At 39.4% G+C, this 24,473-nt stretch overlaps 1 protein-coding gene and 1 long non-coding RNA gene across 5 annotated transcripts in view; both read right to left on the bottom strand.

Moving 5' to 3' along the window:
* Nucleotides 1-24,473, bottom strand: part of SEPTIN11 (septin 11) — a 119,839-nt gene that overhangs the window by 94,828 nt on the left and 538 nt on the right. The gene's annotated exons all lie outside the window — the stretch shown is intronic.
* On the bottom strand, nucleotides 3,317-9,041 carry LOC120588241 (uncharacterized). The gene is made up of 2 exons (XR_005649180.1): nucleotides 5,724-9,041; nucleotides 3,317-4,138 (listed from the first exon to the last, which is right to left on the bottom strand). It is a non-coding gene; the product is annotated as an uncharacterized LOC120588241 (long non-coding RNA).

Raw genomic sequence — 24,473 nt, 5'->3', positions numbered from 1 at the left:
ACAGAAGTAAAAATACTCAAGCCAAATGAGAAGACAGAACAGACAGGGGAAAGGATCCAAATGCAAGACAAATAGTGTGTTACTCTGTCCAAGAAGCACTATTTAGTACGGTTTTGAGACCACAGAACCAGCCTACTATCTAGCAGAAAGCAAAATAACCAACGAGCCCTCGTGGGCCTGGATCAACGAGAAACAGAAGGCTCAGAGCAGTGGGAGGTCACTGTCACCAGACCATTCCCACACCAAGCGATCTCATGAGTCTAGCCCCATACTTGATATTGAGAGTCTCTAATTTTATTTATTCACACAAGAGAATCACAAGCTTTAGATCATATGTTAACACAAGTACAGGAAGTGAAAAATGACTGTGATGGATATAGCCATAACTCATGTATCCAAACAGGTGTTTTTCAGACCTAGAAAGATCTGAGCTCCAAGTCAAAAAAGCAGAAAAGATTGAGAGGAAAAAATGAGATTCACTCTTTCGCCCAAGAAACTAGAGCTCTCTTTAACTATGAGTGTCAATATATACCCTTATCATGTAAAAAAAAAAACCAAACAACAAAAAAAAAAAAGAACACCCATATACCCAACAACCAGCCCAAGAAACAGTACAATTACCAAAAGCTTTGAAGCCTCAGCCTTTTTGGCACCAGTGCTCCTAATGAGAATCTAATGCCTGATGATCTGATCTGAGGTGGAGCTGAGGCAGTGATGCTAGTGCTGGGGAGCGGCTGCAAATACAAATGAAGCTTAGCTTGATAGCCAGCTGCTCAACTCCTGCTGTGCGGCCCGGTTCCTAGCAGGCCACAGATAGATAGAGGTCTGCAGCCTGAGGGTGGGGACCCCTGCCCTACATGATGGCATCCCTTTCCCTCATGTCCACCACCAGAGGCAAACACTGTCCTGAATTTGCATTAAATCATTTTCTTGTTTCTCTTTACAGAGTTACCATACACATTACCCTCACCACCCAGTCTCTAAGAGTCCTGACATCAAAATAGTAGAAGCGCCCACTCCATCCTCATGCCATCTACCCGGAAACTCAGTGCTCCTCCCTAGAAGGAAATGAATGGGGCTGCAGAAGTGAGTTACTTTAAAGTTCTCAAAGTGTGCTCAGAGGTCCCCTGGGACTTCCTCATGAAGCTTTTAGGGAGGTACCAGTCCCTCTCTTTCCATTCACATATCTGTGAGGCTGGGTCTGCTTCATGTTCTTCAACCAAAAGAATATATTGCATCAGAGTGAATAAGAAGCAGATCTGAAGACCCAGCTATCTTCTAGTAAACTGGACAAAAATGTGAACAATGTACCTCACCGCTCTAATTTTCTGGTTTGAAAAATGTGGTTATATTTCATAAATCTGTTATTTATGTTAACATGTAATGAGATTATTATTTTTTAAAATAAATTAATAAGAAAATATTTTCAAAACTTAATAGGAGTGGATCGAATTTACAACAAAATCCCACGGAAATGGCTACAGGAGGTACTTTGTCTTGGGATAAAGTGAACTAACCAATCAAAAATATTCCAAACTGACACTGTCACAGTAAACACTTTGGGATGCTAGAGAGGGCTTTCAAACAGTGTTCTGTGTCGTCTGCTAGGTGATGGTTGGCTGTCAGGCTGGAGGTGCACACTCAAGAGACACTAACAGTAACCTGTGGTGTTACGTGGCTTTTGTAGGCACTCACATTTTTTACAAAGGGTGGCTCACCATAAATATCCGACTGCATTGAGAACCTAAGTTAAACTTGATTCATTCCATCTGCAGCCCGGCCCCAAAACTGTTAAGATCTTTTTTTCACCGTAAATTAGCCAGTGACTAGGGGCCTAAGCGTGAGATAAAAGACTGCAAGGGGAGTTTGGGTTTCCTCCACCAGGCAATGGCAAACCACCAAAGAATTTGCCGACAAACCACCTGTCCAGAACGCTTCAGTTCTACTGTCCTTGGATTTGTAGTGTAAACCAAAGTCAGGGGATTTGGCTCCGGATCTGAGTCCGTGGGCCGTAAGCAGGTCACTTACTCTCCTGGGTCTTGGCTTCCTTCTCTGTAAAATGAAAGAGCTAGATGAGATGATTTCGTTAAAAGTCCTTCCTTCTTGACAATCTATGAAAATCTCAAGTAACAAAATCCTCAAGTGGTATTCACTTTGCCTTCACAGCATCTAGTATAGGGCATGGCGGAGTATAAGTGTTCACCATGGGTTACCAAGCTGTAAACAGTCAACAAGCACCATAGCTTAAGGGGGTAATTGTAAGGAGGAAGAGGGGAACAGAAAGAGGAAGTAGGAAGGACATCCAGGATGTTTTAGTCCAGATTTCAGCTGCTACGGGTAGAACTTATGACCACCACCAATACTAAAAGAGAGAGAACTTTAATTCTTTAGGTTTATATGAGGGGACTATATCTGAGTGGTCAAACAAAGGTGGCTGTGTTGAAAAACAGACAGGCCAGAAACAGTATTCCTGGGGCTCCAATAAACTTACTTCTCTGCAGAACACAGAAATGCCTTCATGTACTAGGGCTGGTAAAAGCGACATCAATTCACCAAAACTGTTAGAGATAAGATACAAAGGTGTCCCTGAAGTGCACTGAAATAGTACCAGGACCACCAGTGTGGAAATAGTAGCTTATTGATTTAAATCTTTAAAACTAGCTAACATTCATAATGTCCTACTTATATGCCAGGCCCTATTCTAAGTACTTTACGTGTATTAAGGTTTACATCCTCATAACCCTGTAAGATAGGCAGTATTATCCTCTCTTTACAGATGGAGAAATTAAGTCACAGAGATATAAACTTGCCCAAGGTCTCAGAGCAAGTAATTCACCAAGCCTGGATTTTTAACCCATTTCAACACTGTGAAATTGTATCAGTGATTCACCTCAGCATTTCTTTCATGTGAACGAATTTTAGTTTCTGTCCTGTTTGCTTGGTATGTGTTACAGTTTCACTCAAGTGGAGGTTATGTTTGAGATAGTCTGATGAAATACATGCTGAGCTGGGGAGTCGCACTGTGATGGAAGAATCCTGGGGAAATTCATGCTCTGAGCATCAGCAAGCAGGCCCCTTCCATCATGCATGCTCTGTGACCACCTCGCACATGTGTGTCTCATGCACACACACTGACAAGGTCCATCCAATTCCCTCACACCACAGCAATGTCTAGGTTTACCCGTGACCTGACTGAGGGAAGGACCTGCTGGAGAGCAAAGCCAGAACTTGGAAGGAGAGAATGACCCATTAGTCACCCCGGCAAAAGGAAGCAAAGCCACAGTAAGAAAGTAAGGACCCCAGAAAGAAGGAGCTCTTTTTTTTTTTTTAGAGTTTCAAGTGTAAAGTCTTACAAAAACTTCTCACTTCCATCAAGAGCAACTAACTCGGTATGCCTGCAGATGCCTGCTAGAATCTGACTTTAAAACAGAACAGGCACGACGCAGACTTTAAGGAGTCATCACCAGGTATCAGCACAAACACATTTTATTTTTTAAAATGTAGAACAATCACAGTTGGGTGGCTCTCAGAAAAAACTGAATTTAAATCCTGGTACCATTTACTTACCAGCTGTGTGACTTTGGGCAAGTTATTTAACCTTTTTGGGCCTGTTTTCTCATTTGTAAAAGAATATAAGAATAGCACCCACTCATAAGTTTGTTGACAAAATAATGCACGTAAGCACTTAGGCATAGCATCTGCTGTATAGTGAGTGTTCAATATCATTACTTATAATTATCAATAAGAGAACATTGTTTTGATCTATAAACCTAGAAATAACCCAATTGAAATGAGTGTTAAAATAGGATCTCTCACCCAAAACAATAAACTTCTAACTCAGTTAAAGACCCTATTGGTAATTCAAGGGCTGCCTTGTTTATCTTCCATCTAGCACAGTGTGTACTCAAATGCTAATTACAAGTTAGGTGTTAATTATCTCATCAAAGTTTCTTCAGATCATATGCCCCTCTAAAGGGCTGAATTTTTGAGCTCTGTTTCTTTTCTTGTCCTGGGTTTCAACTCTTCCTTTCTGTATCCTCTTTGAGTTGTTTCAGAATTTATTCGTTCAGAACATCTCCCACAGGAAAGATGGACTCTGTTTCTTAACAGTTGCTACATTCTTGTCTCCTCTAAATCACTGTGCAAAAGACAAAACAGTTGTAAAACACAATTAAATGAACTTCAGTGAAGAATGAACTAGTTTAAAACAAAAAAAAGACACCAACACACACACACACACACACACACACACACACACACACACACACACACACAAAGGCACATGTAACACCAAAAACAAAAGTGAAGATACATGGCAGATTGGGAGAAGATTATTTGCACATATAAAAAGGATGAATGTCAACAAAATAAAAAGAAACAGTCCAACTGGGAGTAGAGGGAGGGAAAGCAGGGATGTGACTAGTTTACAGAGAAATAAATACAAATGGCTAATAACCATATGAAAAGATGTCCAAACTCACCATAATGATAGTAAGTTGGGTATCTTAACTTCATAGAGATCACTGTTATCTTGTGGAGCCACTGGCCATCTTACTTCAGAATTACTTTAGAAAAAACTAACTCATGTCCCCATGTTTTAAAAGGCCTATATTTTAAAGGATCACGGGAAGCTGGACAGAAAAGAGTCACTGTGACAATCACCTCGCATTCCACACCCAGACCGTCACTGGCTCATTCCGATCTTCTTTTAAAATGAGCGGTATATCACAGAATAGGCCCAAAGTTGTGTCCATTTTAAGGTAGTTTTCTTTTCCCCACTTTCCCAAGCGAATATTATCCTTTCAAGAAGCTCATAAAAGTCTTGCTATGTTCATAAGTATTGTGCTACACCCAGACAAGATTCAAAGATCATAATTAAGATTTAGCTAGAACAACCACTATAATATTCTGTGCCAGAACAATGCGCATAATGACTTAAATTTTAAAATTAGTGTTATCTTTCACCAACATACACCTCAGGCAGGTCTACATAAAATCTGTGGTGCCATTTTAAAATTTAATATTTAAATGTCAATATCTTAAGTGATAGGCTTGAAAAAAATCTCAAATTAACACAAAATTTAACTAAAAATTAATACAAAGTATAAAGCAGCATGGAATAGTATTATAAACACTGGCCGCGAGTGAGGCAAAAAAAAAAAAAATTTCAGCTCTGCCACTTCTGGGCTAAATGGCTTTGGGGCACGTTACTTCTATGTCTCTTTTTTTTAAATTATAAAATGAGGATAATATTTATATCATAGGTTACAGTTTCAAATGAGATAATAAAAAGGACTTGGTATAGTCTTGCCCACATTAAGCAGTTTCATAATAGACAAGACTTAAAATGTTTCTCTATCAATTCAGTGTCAATTCTGCTAGCCATTTAAGTATGTTTATATGATATACATATAGATATCATATATAAACTTTTAAAATGTAAATACTTAGATTTCCCATGAACCCTAAACCCTATATCCCCACTTCCACAGGACATAGACATCTATGAATAACCACTTCTCACACTATTATTTCTAGAACTTTCACCAAGCATGTTGGCAGCTCTGGAAGATAATTAAGTAATGAAAATGAAAATACTGAAAGCGGCCCACTAATTTATACAGAACAGCTTTAGGAGTCATTGCTATACATGTAATTTCAATAATTAGGAAAACTAAACCCAGGGGAAGGCCCTGAATACAGCATCAAAGAGGACTACCTACCTATTATATTTACCGAGGCTGCCTTACCCAGTCACTCTGCAATATTTCTGAAGGACAGGAGTAAATTATACTATGCTCTGCCAACTCCAATTGGTATGGTGCTGGGACAAGAAACAGGTGAAATAAAAATTAACATCTTCAGCCCACTGATTTGTGGTCACTTCTCAGCCCTCCAAGCTCCCTCTGTCATGTATTCAACCATTAAATAATCAAACTGAAAATTTCTGGGGAAAATTTAGCAGATAGTTAAATTCTTGCTTGTCCCACAACCTAGGATGTTATTCCATAGTAATTTTTACTGATTAAGTCTTTCTACATGGGCAGAAACCTGGGCTTGTTAGTGCAGTTATTTTTGAAACACTGAGAAACTCCTTTGTGTCAGGAATATTCTTTGCTGTATTTAAGACACGAAAATGAATATGACACGAAAATTATTATAGTATAACAAGATATCTGCACATCAAATGGGAATTCAGAAAACTGGTCCTCCTTAACTGCCTTTGTGAGGGGAAAGCTAAGAGGCCTGGAGGGTCTTGAAGGTCCTGTAGGTGTAGGTAGTAAGTAGAGGTCAAGGGAAAAGCATTTATGTGACATGCAAAGAAAGGAGTGTGTCAGAAGGGGATATGCACAGGGCCCGGCAAGCAGCATAATGGGGATCGTGGAAAGAAAAGTGTCAAGTCATGCAAGGGTATACACACAATCCTGAGGAGGTTTACTTTTACCCTGAAGAGAAAAGAGTATGGAAGGGCCTTTTTGCAGAAATAAATTAAGCGGGATACGGGAGAGAGAGTCAGCCCTTCCAATATCTTTTTCCTTTGGAAAACCTTTTAGTCTAAAAAAAAAAAGGGCTCTTTAGTTCTATAATTGGTACACAAATATTATGAAATGCTTTTTAAGAACTGGAGTAAGCACTCGAATTTTAAACTAATAGTCAGATGGGACCTGAAATGTCAGAAGTAAATTTCTAACTAACCCTCTGGTTCAAAGTGGTAGAGAAAAATCCCAATGCCAAGTTGCTGTCTATGATGGCTCTTAAGCTGTATTTACTCAGCTATGGTACACTCTGATCTTTATAAACCATGTAGTTGGTAGAGTCTTTGGATTTTGTGTGGATGTCTTTTTTCTAATTTCTTAAGAAAAATGAGTTTGCATACTTTTATTACTAATTCCCTTGATGTCTAAAGTCAAAAGATTTATTTTATCTGGTGAGAGGCCTGAAATATGATTCGAGTCATAACATCTCTCAAATAAATTTTTCCCTATCAGCGTCGAGCTCAAATGTCTCTTAGACTTTTCTGTAATCTCCAACATGCAAAAATGTCACTTCTACAAAAGTTGGTTTGATAAAACCAATATTCAGTAGATTCAACTTAGAAAACTAGCAGATCAAAAATTTACAACTTTCTGCAAGCCCGCCCACGCCCACCACCACCACTACCACCACCAAATCAGAATTAGGATTCAATTACAATAAAATGGCAATGTTTTCAAGAGCCTCAGATCCTCTATACTAGATGTAATATCAATATAACTGCATATCAAACTATTGGGCTTTGACCAAGACTTCCATTCCAACTCGCTTCTGTTGGACTGAAAAATTAGAAAAAAATCCAGCATCTGACCTTCATTGGGTCGTCTTTTCTTCAAGGCAAGTGAGGCTTTTGAAGCCAAACATAACACGTGGAAGAAAGACTGTTCCACGTGTACACGTGGAGCTTTCGATTCCTTGCTTCTCAGTAAAAATGTTCCAGCATAAGTGTTTGAGCAAGATAAATTGAGAAGGGCTGAATGATCAATGACCATGTCAAATGCCAAGGCTGTCTTTAGAAGAATAGGAAGATATCCCAATACTCCTTACTATCCTTTTGCTCAAGTGATCTTGAATCATAAAACTACCATTTTACAGTTCAGAAACACCTGAAATCAACTACTTTGTGTGATTCAACCTACCATGAGGAAATCCTACAGAATTAAAGGTAATTTTGCCACATTTTTCTGTTGATGATCTAACCGATTATTGAATCTTAAAAACATTGTGGAAGAGTAGACTTTTGGAAAGAAGGGTATCAAAATGCATACAAAAACAAAAACAAAAACAAATTTTAATAATAAAAATGTTCTAACAATGAGAAGAAAAGCTAAATCAACCTCCTAGGAAGGTGTTTTCTAAATATTCTGTTTACTAAATATGTTTTTTTTGTTGTTGTTCATTTTTTTCCAGGACTTTCCAATTGTCACAATTTTTTCCTGGAAAATAAATTTTTCTATAGGCAGGAAGAAAAGAGGGGAAAAAAAGGAGGAGAGTGTTAGGTTTCTGCTGGACAGGAAAAGGTTAATGAGAGATTTAAGCCTCAGTTGAATTCCCAGGTCAGGTCTCGGTTTCCTCATCTCAAAGGAAAGCCCTGTATCAGATGACCTCTAAAAGTCCCTCCTGGCTCTAGCACTAACAATTTATTGGAATTTGGGGTAGCAGACCATATTCTACCTATATCCACTTGCATTTTAAATCATCCTACTGCCAGCTCATAAATAATTTCACAGCCTATAAGGAATAGCCATTAACTGTCATTGGACCTCAACCAAAAAGATAAAAATCCAACCCCCTTCACTATATACAGCATATGTTTCTGGAGAGGGACATTTGCATGGGCTAGCACACACTCAAGAATCCCTCCGCTGTCTCTGTTGTGAGTCCCAGTCACACCACACAATGTCAACTTTGGTTCTACTTCTCCCAGTATGATCTCCTACAGATCAAGCCTGTTTGGAGATAACCTATTACGGAAATGATTGAAAAATGTTGATGCTGCCCTCAATCTACACACTCTCATCTCAGAGTTCAAGCAATTGTTTCACTTCTATTTTAAAATCAAGCACTTTTTCCACACACACACACAAAACGCTTTAAATGTTCAAATGTTAAAAGCATTCCTAAAGACATACACCCCCCGCAAAAAAACCAAAAAACAAAAATAAACCTTTAATGGTTCCTTTATTCAAATACGAGAAAAATAAATGAATTATTTCCAGTGGAAATCAGATTGCAAATTGGCAGTCTCAGCCCGCAAACATGTTTATGTGGCCCACACAATATTTTAAAAATATTTGATATAGTTGCCAACATTTTCAGATGGGGAAATTTAACTTCAAACTCTAAATGTCCATCTTCTCTCGAAAAACTGCAAACTATGGCACCACCACGGTCCTCATTTCACCAGCCAGAGCCAAGAGGTTGTATGTGCCTGCCACTTACAGCAGTTTGAAGATCTGCTTTGTCTCTTTTGATATTTTTCCCCCTCAAAGAAATGAGCCAAATGATGAAACCTAGCTCTTCACTCTCTCCCAGGCCCATGGTTAACACCCTGGTCAAAGGTGGTTTCTGTATTCTTCTCCCTTACTACCTTACCATGCCATAAATAATTCAGTCCAGAACTAAATCAAGGGCTTCCAAAGCTGTGTGATAAACCATTGATCATGAACTATCTTAAAGAGATTACATAAGGTAAATTTCTATTTCTTATTAATGTTATAGATATATCAAGTTAAGCATTTTTCTAACTGTAATAAAGTAAGCATTGAGATCTAGATGACATGAATTTTTAATTTTCTTTTTCAAGATGTGTTATTGCTAGACTTAAATTTGATCTATTTTCAAAATCTATTCTTTTCAAAATCTATAAGCTTAATACATTAAAAAAAAAACCTGCTCGTCATACTAATCTTGTGTCCTCTTTGCTGAAAATAGTTGCTTTGTTTTCATAATCAGGTCATAGTCATTTTGAAAGCCTTAATAACTTCTTGTCTCTACCCTTCATGAAAAGGACAGAGAGACTGATTTGTAAACATCTTCCTATATCTTGTTCTTAGCCCTACCATGGATTCAAATATTTCTTGTCAAGTGGAGATAAGAAGGCTCATTTCACAGGAGTATTATTAGCAAAAATGGTATGAATCTCGAGTCATGCATGGTAATTTGTAGGGTGTTATAAGTATTCACTATCTCTATGAACCATGGAATAAAAGCAAATTGAACTAAGCTTCAACATAGATGATAAGATTAAACCTAGCTCTTCACTCTCTCCCAGGCCGGTTAACAGAAGACCAAGGGAACACAAAGGGTAGATGCTACTGGAGACCAGACTGTGGAAAAGAAACAGCATCCTGATGCAACTGCAGGCATGCCACTGTTCAAGATGCTGCTGAAATTTTCAGGAGCTCTTCTTCTAAAGTATATTATCTTTTCCATCAATAGGACAGCTGTGCCAAGGCCTGGGAGCATTTCTGATGATACAAGATCCTTTTACCATCACAAATTCATTCCCCTTAATACCTGCGATCCTAAGTATAGGGTTCCAAATTTAGAATATACATATTCTGCACTCTATCATAAGGAAGAAAATCATTATTAGTTCTTAAATTCAACTATGAAAGCACAGCAACAATTGTGCTTTACGTTGTGAAGGAAAAGTGCACTTTTAAGTATCACTGATGAAGGCATTATTTCCTTCACTGTGGCTACATGACCAAAACGTGCTAGCTACAAGAGTTTCTTTTATAAACAGAAATACAGAAAACAAATAGGCATTTCCTATAATAATCCACATCATAGACATAAATTCTCAGCCCCAATTATAACATTTTATAAATGACTTCTTTATACTGGTTAATTACCAGAACAAAAACACCACTTCTCTCCGAAAAGAATATCTACAGTACCGTAAGTAGACTTAGAAATAACATAGCTGCTGTAAAAGAGGTCATAAGAGTCAGCCGTTTTAAAAACTAGGTAGGAGTGAAGTAGAGCTGCTAGTTTTAACTCAGCCAACCAGTCAATCTGGCAAGTGTGGTATGACAAAAAGCACTGGGTATGACAGTAGCAAATCCAACTACTACTCTCTAGAAATAAGTGTTCCAAGATGATTGGGCCACAAATGATCCTCAGTTTGCTTTCCATCTTTTATAATTCCTATAACTCTGTAGCACTACTGGCATTCAATAAAGCTCAATGATAAAGATTGCATATGAATAATATTTAAATTATCCATGAACCCAAAGTTCAATATAAGCAAGGCCTGGTACAGCGACTGTTTCATCTCTGGGCTCAAGCTTGGCTTTTTATTATGAGGATGATGGTGATGAAATATTTGAAGCATATAGAATATCTCATCTATATACTCATTACTTATTGTCAAACGATAACTTTTACCATCCATATACTGTACTTCAAGTTTTTTTTTGTTTAATCACATACACATTTGAAGATCCCTGGTGCCATTCCCCTCCTTCCCCTAGCTCATAAGCTTAGCTCTTAAAACAAAATAAAACTGTGCCTGGGATTTACTTCAAAATAATATGGGGGTGGGGTGGGGGTGAACAGGGGAGACCAGAGGTTGGAGAGAAGGGGAAAAAGACATCATAATATTGGGCTGGGTGGTGATGTAAAGTATAGCATAAGGAAGAGTCAATAATATTGTAATGAGTATGTGTGGGGTCAGACTTACTGGGGTGATCATTTCATAGGGTATATAAATGTCTAATCACTATGTTGTATGCCTAAAACTAATGTAGTATTGTATGTCAACTATAATTGAAAAATAACTTTAAAAAAAAAAAGATTGGGCTGGGTAATATGATGAAAGTGTCCATTATACCATTCTCTCAAGTCTTGTGTATGTTTGAAATTTTCCTTAATAAAAAAGTTTTTGTAAAAAATGAGGGAGGTGAGAAAGAGAGATCAGATTACAACTACTTCTAGACTATACCCCTAAAGCTTCATTATCCAATATGGCAGCTGCTAGCCACATGTGACTATTTAATTTTAAATGAAAATTAATTAAAATTAAACAAGATAAAAAATTTAATTCTACAGTTGCATCAGCCACATTTCAAGTGTTCAATAGCCACATATGGCTAGTGGCTACCACAGTGGACAATGCTGTAAGAAAAGATTTCTATCACCACAACAAGCTCTGACAGTGCTGTTCTACAGGCTAGGGTGGTATCTCCATTTGATAAGAAGAGGATGTAACCAACAGTCACAAGACTTGGCCTTAAGATCATCACTTTTTATCTTGGGCAAGTCTGAGTCCAGATCGATCTGACAGATGTTGAAGAAGTTAGGCAGAGGATAATAACTAATCAAATTACCTCAGTTGTGAAGATCAACTCTTATCCACTGAAATCTCATCACAGGAAAAATGTGTGGAATTGCACAACTTCAATTAGAATAGCACTGCGATGTGTGCAATGAAATGACTTTAGTGGAAAAGCCAATGGGCGAATTAGCAAGGACATTCCAAATGTATACTGAAAGACCAAAAAAAAAAAAAAAAAAAAAAATCCTAAAAATTAATTATAGTTTTAGTCTGAGAAATGGATAACTCACACATTTCAGCTTCCAATTTGTTAAGTTTTCCCCTCCTACTGCTTTTATTTTTAAATAGAAAAACCACTTTCTACTTGTTCTTTTAACACTCAATTTTCTCATGGTTGGGATTAAAAATTAAATCAAATTGCTGATAGGAGATTATTCAAGAATAGCTGGAATGAACCATTTGGGCCAAAAGATCAAGGCACATGAACACAAAAACCCAGGAAGGCTGATTATGAAGACTGTTCTCCAAGTTTTTATCTATATCTAATGAGATAGTTTATCTTTCCCAGAAGATTGAGTCCATCTTTGAGTTATCCATATCTCATGTGCACCTGTGTGTGTGTGTGTGTGTACCTTGTGTGTATCTCAGAGAGAATGTAAAAGATCACAAAATAACCTTGACTTTCCAAAATGAGATTATTTTGCTGTCCAAAATCATATTCTGGACTAAGAGAGAAACTGATGAAATGAGCAATGTCCTTTCGTCTCTTTGAAATCAGAAAAAGAAAAAACCTAATAACCATTTACATCAGGTATAAAAGAAGTTAAAAATGTCAAGTGAGTTAACTCCCCAAAGACATTGTATCTCAAGTCAGGAGAAACCAATAATTCTCAACTCCCCTCCTCACCTCATCTACCCAAGTGGGGATAGTTATACATAATGATTCTCAGCCACAGGGCCCATGTGTTAGAATATGGGGATGGGGGAACAGAAATGGAAAGAATGATTGTTCTGTCACCTACAAGTTCCTTTACCCAAGGCTATTAGGAGCTGAAGTTGAATAATTTATCTAAAAAGACATTTAAATACTAGGATTTTAGAAAACAATAGTTATAGCCTAAACATTTTATTTCACCGTAAATATAAACATACATTCAGTTGCCAATTCTTTGACAAAGGGCCAAGGTTATTTTCGTCATAATGGATTAGTTATTCCAACTAGAAGTGTCTTTCTAGCACGAATCCACATAGGCATCACCTACTATTTCCAGTTTGTTTCTTTCAAGTGGAGCCAGAATGTAAATGCACTTCAATGAAATTTTTTTTCTCCAACTTTTAAAAATTATCGTACCATATTATATTTACAGCAGTTTTACTATAGCAAAATTTTCACCTTTATTAAATCTTTCCCAAGCACCTAATTTAGAAGCAACTCTATTTTTGCACATAAGCAGGTTTGGAAACAAATAACTGACCCGTAAGCATGGTGGGTACAGAAATGCATGTCTATCCTAGAATAGAAAATACTAGTCTACTAGTCAAAGCATCTGGCATGCTGTGGGCAGTCAGTATGCTTTGAAGAGGGTATAGAGTGAACATATAAATTCAGCAGAAATTTTGAAAACATTCCCTCCAGATTCTGATACAGTTTTTCAATTTCTTTTCGATGTACCCTCTTTATCCCAGCCTTAAACCCAAAGAATAAATTTCTAATGGCAGCCTAGAAGGAACGAAAGTTGGGGTTATCTTTATAGTGCTCCTCAAATTATATTATAAAGAGAAGAGAAAATAAAATGAGCCCTATTCTTTCTGAATTATGAATTAGGTTCCTAATGTTTACTGCCTAAGAGAAAGAGGAGGGCTGAATAGTGGTTAGAAGAGCCTGACAAGACCTTCCCAGTCATGGAAGGTGACCACTACCTGAGTCTCGAACTTTTTTCTTCAACTAGATTGTAGGCCTCTTGGCAGGAGGAGCTAGGTGTTACACTCATGTATTTCCAACAATAGGGAGCATACTAGAAACATCTAAGGCCCTGAAATACCCAATTGATTGATGATGCACCATCATGAACAAGGCTGCTAGTGGTTGAGACTCAGGGTGGGGATGACAAACACAACTTGGTAACTTACTCCTGAATTCAAGACTTATTCCAAGATTTTGAACCTTAGTGAGAGAGAGATCCATTTGTCCAAATATAGATTTTGTTTCTGGTTTGCTTTGGTTTGGTGGGAGAATAAGAAGGAATATGGTTTAGACATCTTCACTCATGCATGGTGCCAGGTGGGGATCAATGTTTGCTAACAATGAATGGAAACAGGAAAACCCTTTGAGGAATAAGAAAACAAGTTCTTCAAGAAAGAAGATTTAGCAATATTTAGCAGTACCCCTAATTATACAATATGCCCATATTAATGTCTATTACATAAAGCCCCTGAGAGTCCTCCTCACCCTTAGCTTTGATTGGGTTATAAAATCCAATTTGGATTCAGATTCTCTTCCACACAGCTTAGAAGCCAGCACTGGAACAGCAACTAGTGGCAGCAAATTAGTCATTTCAATGGCTGAAACCTTATCTTAATTTAATTTTCAGCCTTAAGGTCATAAAATGCCTTCGAATTTTGGTTTCTGAATAGGGCAAATTTGATTACCAACACTAAAAGACTTCTTTAGAGGGCTTAGAGATAAAACTGTACTTCAACTGAGGACCATCCAACATTCCCCAGGGGAGAAGTGATTAAGAGGTTGACCAAGGATGGGAAAGTTGAAACCAAAGAGGTATGTAATAACAATTAACTTGTTCAATCAACCTGAGGTAAAGTCTTAGATCACCCATCCCACAAAAAGTCAAGCCAAACTTCAGAGAGAAGCAAAGGTGACAAATTTGGAGAGAACTGGAGAGTGCCTAAGTCTGGTTTATGCAGTTTCTGAGGGTTTCTACCACACTTTTAGAAGCTGCCTCTGGGCTCGGCTCATACAAAGTGAAGGGATAATTTGAACAATTATCCTAAGAACTCTTAGGCAAATACTTAAATTAATCTGGGCCCTTAAAATTTCTCAATATTAGTTAGTGTTGTTTCAAGAATTATTACCTCATTTTTCTAATCTATACAGACAGTGTACAACCCCAAATTTCTGACTTTTCTCAAGAGTTTTAAGCTTTGGCCCAAGTTCACAGTTCATGTACCAAAAACATATCCTCCCCACCCCCTGCCCGCCCTGATTCTCTGTATCTAGTTTCTAAAATACATAATATGTAATTGATGTGAAATGGGTAAGTTAAATAAATTATAGAACAAACTAAGAACTAGACACTCAGAAACAAACACTCTCAGCCTGAGAGAATGTGAAAATTCCATTCCATGGAACTAGAAATGAAAATTACAAGAAAGTTTAGGTAATGTATCTACCTCTTTTCTAATCTAGTTTTGACAACAGTTTAAATCTGCCCTCCAATAAGCAGTAAAAACCTGATAAAAGATCAGTGTGTTCTGAGCATATTTTCTGAATGTCCAGAGTAACCTAGTGTGTTAAAAAAGTAATATTCATGCTCCCTCATTTGCATAAAGTAAAAGAAGAGCCCCCAGGAAACATGGTGTTTATTCTTACTTTCTCCTCAAAATGAGACAAGGACTTGCATGCATGTAGCAATTTTGGGAAGCAGGAGTGGAGACTGGGAACAATGAACCAGAAAGGACAGAAAGCCATCCTAAGGGTATACAAGTAGCTAATCACCCCAGAGGCTGAGGCTGGGGCCCATGTGGAACCCTCTAAGGAGACAAAGATTCTGCCTCAGATTTTGTCAACTCTGTGACAAAAGAGAGAAGTATTTATCCACCAGCTGCCATCCCCATCGGTTAGCCCATGGGGATGGGTAACTCCCTTGGACATCCAGACATGTGCAGAGTTCAGAAGAGCTAAGCAGAACTCAAGTGGCTATAGCACAGGAGCCTGGGGCAGAAAGCTTTGGATATGTAGATACCTGCCTGAAATTTGCATAGCAACAGCTACACTAAAAAAATAGACCCAAAAGGCTGTGGGCTGGCACAAGTGTTATCGGACTGATCCAAAGGACCAATGTTCACCCATCCATCCAATCAAATGTTTATTAGCGGGGGAGATGTACAACACAATCCCTTCCTTCAATAGGGCTAAGAACACAGGAAAGTGCTACATATGTAGCAGATTTGCTACAGTAGATTAACATTCACAACTATATTTGATCATTCCTCTTTATTTTAAAAAAGTAACGTTAAGGAGGGGTGGCACTCCAGAATACCACATGAGTGACACATAGTGCTGCAGGCATCACTGCTGCAGGAATTTAAAAACAGAAAAGTCACCAAAACCTAAACTGGAGTGGGGAGGTTTGGAGAAAAGAATACGTTTGGCCTGTGCGTCAGAGTATGCTCTGACTAGAAAAAGGAAAGACTACACAATTCAGGCGAGGAGAGGAAAAGGGGCAAACACTAAACATCCCACTGGGTGGGGTCAGGTGGCAGTTCTGGTTTTAGCCCAGTCTTTGGTAGAAAGCCATTATTATTTTAGTATTTCTTTCCCTTTCATTAAGGACGAATATTTCCTACATCATTGTAAGCACTTTGTATATTAACTCATTTAATCTGGTGAATCTTTGAGAAAGGTACTGTTATTATATTACAGATGAGGAATGTGAGGTACACAGGGTAAGTCACTTGTCTGAGGTCCCAGGTGGTTAAATGGCAGAGCTGATACCCTAGAACCCCAGCAGTCTGGTTTCAGAGCCCACAATCTTGACCAAAATGCTATATGTTACAGCCTCTCACTAAAGAGAAAACAAAGCAGGGAAGAGAAGGGTGCCATCTGATGTGTCTGCATTTAGGAACAGACAGGCTGAGAAAGGGCTGATTTGGAAGCATCCCAAGGGAAATAATTCTGTCACGCAGCTGGAAGTCCTATTGGTCTCAAAACCATTTCCCAGAGAGTACAGTCCCAGAGCTGGGGCCACGGGGAGCAGCACAGAAGGTCTTTCTGAAGGTCACTACCCATCACTTACTTGGTGATGATGCCACTGAAAGCTCATCATGAGCGAACAATAGGAAAAATCACACTCTCTGCCTTCAATTCATTCATGCTCCTTAATACACACATACACACATACTCTCTCATCATTCTACCATGTCCAGCTCGAATCAGAGTAGGACAAATGGAGTGAAAAAAACCATTACAAACAGGGAGACAATTTTTAAAAATAGTAAAGACCCTGGGCTCTGTAGTAGGCTCCCTGACTAGGAAGGTATGGTAAACTCTTACTATGCAGCATATTCCCTGCCCCTCCCTAGGGGAGGGTTCACTTCCCAATCTCATGGCCTGCAAGCTTGACCAAGTGACTGGCAGAATCCAATCTGCAGAAGGATTATTATCCATCTCCATCTTGCTGAATTAAGGAGTGACCATTTACTTTGGCCAGTAAAGTTTGTATGGAAGTGACCCACTTAAGAGCTAGAAAAATGAGCTCAGAGTTTAGCATGTCTCTTTTTCCTCTGCCACCAGAGAGTCAATGTCCAGAGAGTGGACACTCCCATAGCCTGGGTACTGGGGTCAATACAGCAAGGAACAGATCTCAGAAGACTCTGAGTAAGAAATAAACTTGCTGTGTAAGTCACCAAAACATGGGGCCAATTTGTTACTTCAGCATAATGTATAGTAACTGAAAGATACAGATGGTAGATCTGTATGCGTTTGGGCCTAAGAGCCATTGCTTCTAAAGCTTATCTCTCCCACTAGCCGGTAAGTGACAACATCTTCGTGCCTCAGTTTCCTTGTCTGTATTATTTACTTCTCAGGAATTTTGTGAGGATAACTGAGATAATTGTCTTGATAGTAATTTAAATAGAAAAAAATTAAAAACTAAGATGTTGAGCAGGCTTCCTGTGCAGAGGTTTTTGATCAAGGCTTTTTCCTCCAACAGCAGCTCTGAGTAAATTTAATGTGCACCCTTAATGAGATTGACGAAATTTATATTGGCCTGAAAACAGCACACAAAAAGATGAGTGAAAAAGATGTTAAGTCTTAAGAGAACCCTGGCTTGTAACAGATTTTTCTCCTACTTTCAAAGAATCCAATGGCTTTAAAATTTTCTTTATGAACAACGATTGGCATTTTCAGTCCAAGGTGAGAAGAATCCTACCATTCTCCCCCAACCTTCAGGACTCAGTTGCTTCAGTGTCTAAGAAAATAAGAATTTCTAGTTCCACATCTTGAGGAAGGGCTCAATACAAAAGACCAGCAGCAGAGGACCTATACTGGGGATGTTGTCACTGGGCCTCTCCTCATCTTCGTGCAGGTCCTCAGTCTTCACTTCCTCTTTTGTTTAAGGGCCCGATTTGGCCATGAAAGGAATCAACACCCCTGATCTTTTGTCATCTCTCCTCTACTCTACTGAATCCTTAAGAATTAGTGCTCTGCAGATTTTCAGTGTCTTCCATCATCGAATTCCAAGAATCTAAGAGACTCTAAAAGTTAAAGGACAAGGGCAGAATATAAAATATTTAAAGAGCTGTGTAATGAATATGCAAACATCTTGAAATGCACCGTACGGTCTGTCTCGCCCCACCTGCCCGGCCTCAGGTCCGTCCACTCTGCCTATCCCATCCGAACGCTGAGGTCGCAGCTACACCAGCTTCCTTAACAGGCTCTGCCTCACTTTCAGAGCTGTGCGCACGCTTTTCCCTTGGCTTGGAACACTTTTCCACCTTGTTTTCCTTGCTAAGTTCTATTGCTTACTCAACCTTCAGAGAAATTTGATGACAGCAGTAGGGACAGCATATGAAATACTCAATATCATAACCTCAGCACCTGCACAGAGAAAGTACACAAGAAATATCTGATAAGACAGACAGATTAGGAAGCCAAGAATGATTGTTGAGGTGTTAGGCCGGCAGTCCCCAGCCTTTTTGGCACCAGGGACCAGTGCTCCTATGAGAATCTAATGCCTGATGATCTGAGATGGAGTTGAGGCTGTAATGCTAGCGCTGGGAAGCGGCTACAAATATAGATGAAGCTTGGCTCACCCATTGGCCGCTCACCTCCTGCTGTGTGGCCTGGTTCCTAACAGGCCACAGATAGTACCAGCCCTCAGCCTGGAGGTTGGAGACCCCTGTGTTAGGTTACTAAAGGTGGTTTTGTTTTTCAATTTCTAACCTACCTATATTATTGTTATTCTACTTCTATAAGAAAAAATTAGAAAATCATTAATTCTTCCCAAAGGAATGTTATTTATAAAAAGCAAGCAGATACATTTTATGCTACATATATTTTTTACCACAATTTTTAAATGCAAAAAAAAAAAAAGGCAGAAACAAAGCTCCCACTTGGGTACTGAAGTCATTTTTGGAGTGCGAAGCCTTTCTCTCTTCTACCACAGCCTGCCCCCTCCCCATCAACACATCACACTCTGTCCCACATGGTCACAGTTCAGCAGGTGGACAGAATTCATCCACACAACTCAACTTCCTGCATCCTTTGACTTGAGCAAGGTGCTCACACTCATTGGCACAGATCCTTAAAATAGTGACTAATGCTTTGGCTCTGGTCATATCAGGGAACAGACTCCTGATTTCTACCACAAGCTAGGCCCAAGATGATACAAATTTGACTTTAGATCACAGAGCAAATTCTTTTTAGAAGACTCTCTATATCACCTTAGCCCAAGTATTGTTTTTATATCCACAGCAGCTGCATTGATGGGCTGCCAGCAAGCCTGAGTGGGTCAGGAGAGGTATTGTTTAGTTGGAAGGGAGTTGGACTTAAATGTGGGGTGGGAGGGGGAGAGGGTCATTTATATTGTAAAGTAGGTCTCCTTGGGAAAAAGGATAGAAGTTAAACATCTGCTGGGTCTTTGTTAAAATAATGGTTCAGCTTCGCTTACCCCAGTTGAGACGAATCTAGCTAAGGCTATGCAAGACAGTTCCCAACAAATGACTAAATCTAAGAGCGGCCCCTACACCCCCAACCCTACCTTCAACTAAGTTTAAGGTCCTATAAAGAGAAACACAGACAGAAAACTCTGATTGTAGCCTGCTCCACATGGAGTCTAAACCCTGAGGTCATTATCAGCTGTGGCGTCATCAGGGGGCACAGACACTGGGTCTTTTGGCAATCAATCAAAGTAGGCCATCCAAATCATTCGTTCCTTTGTCTGGGTGCAGACACAGAGTGGCCCCTTCGAAAGCATTCAGCATCTGTTTCCTTCATTACATGAGTGTCCAAATAGACAGGGTCCACCCAAGCACACAGTTTGGTTTCTAAGTAGCAGTTTATTTGAGATGGATTATGCTTACTGGTGTAAACCTCAAAAAATTGATGAAAGTAACACTAACAATCTAAGAGCTATTATATCAGGTTGGTGGGATATGGGTAGTTTTGTTCTTTTAATCATTTCCTAGAGTCTACTTTTCACTGTGATATAGACACATTTTTAAAGACGATATTTTAAAAGATTTAAAAAAACAACCCACAACTTTCAAAAGATTTAAAGAGTATTACTGTACCTTAAACATGTCTTGGATTCCTTAATAACTGCTTATAGAGCCTCAATGCATATGATTCATATCAATAGAGTTTTAATTTTCAAAACCTCCCCCTGGGTGACAGCCCCTTTGTCATTTGGATGGCCATCCCCTGGACTTTTTAAAGCTCCATTAATCTTTCTCCAGGTACAACAGCCAGAGCCCTCCATTTGGAGGCCACATCCTCAAGTCTAGAAATGGCACTTTTACAAGCGAAAATGACATTTCATTGTCAGTCATACCATATCTTCAGGAAATGTCTGTAATGATCCTCAGACAGATAAGATCCTTTTCCTGCATCATATTTTTTGACTCAGCAATAGGCACAAAATTCCCTTTCTCCCTAAATGGCTTACATACTCCACTAAAGTTTGTCACTTTAATATACATGGACACTAAATCTCTCAGAAAATAAAAACCCCAGGTAAAAGTGAATTTCTCCCTTGCCCACTGATGTATCCCCTGCACAGTGCCTGGCACATGGAAAGTGCTCAATAAATAGTGTTAGATGAGCAAATGAATAAACTTGTTTTTTTCATTTCTTTTGGCTCAACAGACAAAAGAACAATTAAATGTGTTTCTTGAAGGATATCATAGGGGAATCTCCACCACTGGAAAAGTTTAAACATCTATCTTCTGTTAGGGATAAAGTAGGAAACATTGGGGGAGGAGGCTGAACCAAAACGTCAAAAGTTCCTTTTAAGTCCTAAATTCTATACCTGGATGAACGCCACCCCTTAAGAGAGAGGGATCAACTAGATAAAGCCCGATTCCCAGGTAGGGTAAATTACCATGCTATGTTTAAAATAAAGATAATACCTGGCCTGAGACTCTGATGCAAAAATACTAACTCATCCAGAATGTGGACACATCCCTAGGGGAGAAATGTTCTTGGTAATCATCAGATACACTCTGGAAAACGCAGATGTGCTTCAGGTCTACTCTGAGCCAAAAGCCCTAAAACCATCAGTGGGAAAACGGGAAGCTAGGAGTCGAGATTAAAACAGAAGTAAACAATATCACACTAAATTGAAACTTTTGTTTTTCAGCCAACAACCAATCCACTTAAGAAACATCTGAATTAGCTTTGAGGTTTAAATGATTATAACCAAATACACAATACTGCCCCCTTATCTAAGCAAGAGGTTATGCTGCAAGATCTCCAGGGGCTGCCTGAAACTGTGGTAGGTACATACATACCTACGATAAAGTTTAATTTATAATTTATTGAGATTAAGAACAATAATAATAAAAAAGGACAATTATAAAATATACTGTAATAAAAGTTATTATAAATGTGATCTCTCATCAAACTAGCATGAATTTCATTTTCCTTCTTTACAATTTCGTGGATAGAAAATTAATTCTTACCGAAGATCTTAGCAACCCCTGCATAAGATTTTTTTTCTTTTCCTTATTCATTTGAGAACTTTCACCTTTTCACTTAAGGGAAGCACTTTATGAATTCTCTTTGGCATACTCAATTGTTAGCATCACTGCTCCTGCACTATGGGGGCATTATTAAGTAAAATAAGGGTTACTTGAACACAAGCACTGTGATACCCAACATCGATCTGATAACCCAGATGGCTACTAAGTAACTAATGGGCAGGAGTGTATACCGCCTGTCGCTAAACAAAGGGGGACAAAGGGATGATTCACATCCCCGGGCGAGACTGAGCAAATGGATTATTATCATGCTACTCAGAACAGCGCGCATTTAAAAACTTATGAATTGTTTATTTCTGAAATTTTCTATGTAATATTTTCAGACCAAGGTTGACCACGGGTAACTGAAACCTCAGAAAGTGAAACCATGGATAAGGGGGTACTATTGTAAGCACTTCATAAAACAGAAACTATTGCATTTGATATATAGGAAATTTTGCCCAGTAAAATATATTTACCTGGGATATCACATTAAAATACTCAAATTCAAGAATGTCTAAAATTGAGAGCAAATTATTCTGATTGAACTTTCCTTCAATTTGGAGGAGTCAGTTTCTAGGAAAAGGAGATAATGTCCATCTTTTCCTAAATAATCTTTTTTTAAAAATCTAATTTTAAAAGTGTAACTAGGGAAATTTTATTCACAGGTAAAATCAACTTCAGAGTGATTCTCTTCCCTCCACATCCTTTCTTTCTTTTGTTCTAATCAGAATAGATAAAGAAACAGGAGGACCAGAGAACTCTGTGAAGGATGCAGTGTAGGTCCCTCGGAGCTGTGTTTGAAGAATGTTCTCCATTTACTGGGGTTGTTTTGAAGACAAATTGTAGACACCACACTTAAGACAGTAACCGAGTGAACAAAGTGAAACAGTTCAACAACTCCTTGGAAATGCATGAAAAGCCTTTTCAACTTTGTAGTCAATTCCTGATCACCCACACCCCAACTCAGTCAAAGAAAAACAAGTCTTCTGTTTTTAAACTAAGTAATTTAATTTTAATTCCAGTAATGACAAGGAATGTGCAGAGAAAGCAATTACCTCCTCTGTACACTTTTAAAAATCTTTATTATTTGAATGAGAGGTCTTAACAAGAATTCTGTGGGATTAAGCTCACATTTGGTTGACAGACCTAGTGTTGGATACGATTATGGCTACACAACTGAATCTTAAATCCACATACTGTTCCTATTTAACTGATATATATGAACTAATGAATTTATAGAAAATGTGCAGCCAATTATTTCTTCCACCTCCCCCATGCCTCAAGAATGCACCATCAATATGTATTACTGAAAAAGACACACACACACCCACACACAGAATATTTGCATTCCCAAATGCTCTCCAATCACCTAAAGTAGATATTGTTATTTTAGTTACCAGAATCTCTACCCTGGAAACCAAATAGGATTTGAGGCGGGAAGGGTAATTTAACCAGATAAATTTGACCTCTCTGGACCTCAATTTTCTCACCAGGATGGAAAAAAAAAGACTAGCCAAGAGACTACAAATTTCCTCAGTAACAATCTCTGACCACTAATTATCAAGAGCACAATTTGTGTGCAACAGGAGACCTGAATTCTTAAGAGTATGTCATTAAATATTAGAGTTTAAAATGCCCGAAAGACCCACAGTTACACTTCAGTATGACCACTGCGAATTGTCTGACCACGGAGGACGTTTCTGAAAACATCTAGGCAGCGGAATCACCAAAATGAGTTAGAATACTGAGAGGAACCCTGTTAACTTCCCGGGGAACGGGCGGGGGTGTGGGGCGTGTGTCTGGGGAGGAGTTAGCAGAAAGAGCCGGGAATCTGAGAGCACAGCCTGCATCTCTGGGGTTTCAGTGCTTCCAGTATCTCCGAAAGACTTTTGTCTATATCTACAAAATTTCTCAAGCCACCACCTGCAGCTACACAGTTGTGGGAAGGGGAAGAATAGAAAAAGGAGGGGGTAGAGAGGGAAGAACCTCACTCGAGGCGCCCCCAAAGCCAGTGGGGCGAAAGTGGACTTTGAACATCGACAAAGAAATGGGGAAAGAGAAAGAGGACTCCGCCTTTCCCACCCGGCTCTGTTTCTTTCTAAAAAAGAAAGGCCGTTGTCGCCCCTTCCCGCCACCTTCCACCCTGGGATGCGGAGCACGGACTCAAACCGCACCCTCCAAGTCCCGCTGGGTCCAAGTCGCGCACTGAGTCTTGCACCCCTGGAGGCGCGGTCCCTGCCCCACCCGAAAACCCGTGGCAGGAGCATCGCCCTCTCTCCCTTCCTCGATAGCTCCCGCCGAGGGGCAGCCGATTCTCCACGCGCCCGCCCTCCCTTCCTCTTCCTCGCGTCCCCGCCTCCTTGGCCCCCCGCCCCCGGCCTTCCAGCTGCAGAGCATTTTAATACCTCCACCCACCCCGACAAGGAGCCCTTTTGAAAACTTTGTCCACATCCTGGGCAGGGCCCGGTCACCCGGGTGGGTGCCTGGGGCTGTCGGGATCTCACAATGCACTGGGGAAACCACCATGGAAATCCCACCTCTTTATTTTTGACCCGCTTCTACAACAGAGTGCCACACCGCGCTTTGGCTAACAATTCTCATGCCCGGGTCACCCCTCCGCCCGGGGGAGCCGGGAGGGAACCCCCGCACCCGGAGCCTTTCTTGACTGTCACGAGAA

The sequence above is a fragment of the Pteropus medius genome, unplaced genomic scaffold, assembly GCF_902729225.1.
Source record: "Pteropus medius unplaced genomic scaffold, Ma_sr-lr_union100, whole genome shotgun sequence".
NCBI lineage: Eukaryota > Metazoa > Chordata > Mammalia > Chiroptera > Pteropodidae > Pteropus > Pteropus medius.
The sequence above is the reverse complement of the archived record's forward strand: the minus strand, read 5'-3'. Positions and strand labels throughout refer to the sequence as shown.